General features: G+C 44.5%; 1 protein-coding gene across 3 annotated transcripts in view; it reads left to right on the forward strand.

The window, feature by feature from the left end:
- LOC113800349 (probable sodium/potassium/calcium exchanger CG1090) overlaps positions 1-2,500 on the forward strand; it is a 173,875-nt gene that overhangs the window by 145,690 nt on the left and 25,685 nt on the right. The window lies entirely within an intron of this gene.

Genomic DNA, 2,500 nt, shown 5'->3' on the forward strand with positions numbered 1-2,500 from the left:
GCTTCGAAAACCCATCAGGAGAGGCCACCACGATCGCTATGACGAGCTTCGAAGACCGGTTAGTGGGTGAAGATGCGAGAATGGGATTTTGGGGGGACAGCGAGAAGCGAGAAGCGAGAGGGTGGGGAGAGGGAGGGAGAGAGGGAGCGTGGGAGGGTGGAGAGAAAGGGGGAGGGAGATGAATATGGAGGGAGGGAGGGAGATGGAGGAAGAGAGGGAGAGGGGGAGGGAGATGAAGATGTAGGGAGGGAGGGAGGAAGGGGAGAGAGAGGGAGGGAAGGAGAGGGAGAGATGAAGATGGAGGGAGGGAGATGAAGATGGAGGGAGGGAGGGAGGGAGGGAGACGGAGATGAAGATGGAGGGAGGGAGAGAGAGAGAGAGAGAGAGGAGGGATGGGGAGGAAGAGAAAGAGAGAGGGGGGGATGAAGATGGAAGGAGGGAGGGGAGAGAGGGGGAGGGAGTAAGAAAGACGGATTAAAGGAAGGCAGATGATTCGGGAGAGGGAGGGAGAGCAAGTGAGAGAGAGAAAGAGAGAGAGAGAGATGGGTGCTGTAAGAGAGGGAGGGAGAGCAAGAGAGACAGAGGGAGGGAAGGAGGTGGAGTTATAGGGAGAGGGAAGGAATGGGGAAGAAGGGAGGAAAGGAGAGAAGGAGGGAGAGGGAGGAGATTAAAAGAGAAAGCAGGCCGAGAAATGAGAGAAAGGGAGGGAAGGAGGGTGAGTGAAATAAAGAGGGAGGAAGAGGGAGAGAAAGGAAAGCGAAAAAACAGAAAGGAAAAAGAACAAATATTAGAACTACAAAGAATGTGAAATAGACGAAGCAAAACGAAGGAATTGCAGATGGGGAAAAGAAGGAGAGAAAGAGGAGACAGGAGAAACGGAAGAGAAAGGAAGGAAGAGATTAAAGTGATCGGCGCAAATGACGAAGGGTGGGAAGTGTGAGGAAGAGGAGATAAGAGGAATAACAAGAAAATCCGAGGAGAAGAGATGGGAAGGGGAATGGAGTGCAGGAAGAGGAGAGAGAGGAAATGAATAAGGAACAAGACTCAGGCAAGAGATGTGGGGAGAGAAAAGAAATTGGAAGAGAGAGAGAGAGAGGAGGGGGGATGGAAGGACGGAGAGAGAAGGAGAGATTGAAAGAAAGAGAAACAAAGGAGGAGGGGCAAGAGGTGATATATATAGACATATATATATATATATATATATATATATATATATATATATATATATATATATATATATATATATATATATATATCACCTCTTGCCCCTCCTCCTTTGTTTCTCTTTCTTTCAATCTTTCCTTCTCTCTATAAAGGAACGAAGAAAAATGGAAGAGAAGGAAAAGTGGAGAAGGAAATGAGCCGGGAGAGAGTAGGGGAAAAAAAAGAAAAAAAAAGAAAAAAGAAGAATAGGAAGAATAAAGAAAGTGATGGAATAAAGATAGAAGGTAGGTAAGAGAAGAGAGAATGGAAATGGGAGAAGGCTTAAGGAAAGAGAAAGAGTAGGAGAAAGAGAGAGTGAGAGAGAAAAAAAGATAAAGAGAAAATGAGAAAAAGATAGATAAAAAGAAAAAGAAAAGTCGAAAGGGAAACAGAGAATAACCTGAGAGAGAGAGAGAGAGAGAGAGAGAGAGAGAGAGAGAGAGAGAGAGAGAGAGAGAGAGAGAGAGAGAGAGAGAGAGAATGAGGAGGAGGAAAGGAGAAAGAGAGAAGGAGAGAGAAGATCCAGATCGAAAGAAAGAATGAGAGAGAGAAAGAGACAGAGAAAGAGAAAGAGATAGAGAGATCGAAAGTAAAAGAGAGAAAGAGAGAGAAGATCCAGATCGAGAGAAAGAAAGAGATAGAAATAGAGAAATCGAAAGAGAAAGTGAAAAAGAGAGAGAGAGAGAGGAAGGGAGAAGGAGAGAGAGAGAGAAGATCGAAATCGAGAGAAAGAGATAGAGAGATCGAAAGTGAGAGAAAGAAAGGGAGAGAAGATCCAGATCGAAAGAAAGAAAAAGAGACAGAAATAGAGAAATCGAAAGAGAAAGAGAGACAGAAAGAGAGAAAAAGAGAGAGAGAGCATGTGCTAGTAACAGAGAAATCGAAAGAGAAAGAGAGATAGAGAGAGAAAGAAAGAGAGAGAGAGAGAGCATGTGCTAGTAACAGAGAAATCGAAAGAGAAAGAGAGACAGAAAGAGAGAGAGAGAGAGAGAGAGAGAGAGCATGTGCTAGTAACAGAGAAATCGAAAGAGAAAGAGAGAGAGATAGAGAGAGAGAGCATGTGCTAGTAATCTCACAGAGTGATCATAAGAGGGAACCGGCCGATCCCATAAAGATGTGAAGCCGCAGCCTCATCGTTGCGCCTGAGATCCCGAGGGGCGAGTCGGCGGAGAAAAATAACTTGGCTGGGTTATATTGTATCGTCCGAAGAGAGTGTTTTTTTTGTTGGATTTTTTTTTTATTGTTTTTTTTTTGTGTGTGTGTGTGGTTTGTTTGGGTCTGTGTTTGGGTATGTTTG

This window comes from Penaeus vannamei, chromosome 29 (assembly GCF_042767895.1).
Source record: "Penaeus vannamei isolate JL-2024 chromosome 29, ASM4276789v1, whole genome shotgun sequence".
Classification (NCBI taxonomy): Eukaryota; Metazoa; Arthropoda; class Malacostraca; order Decapoda; family Penaeidae; genus Penaeus; species Penaeus vannamei.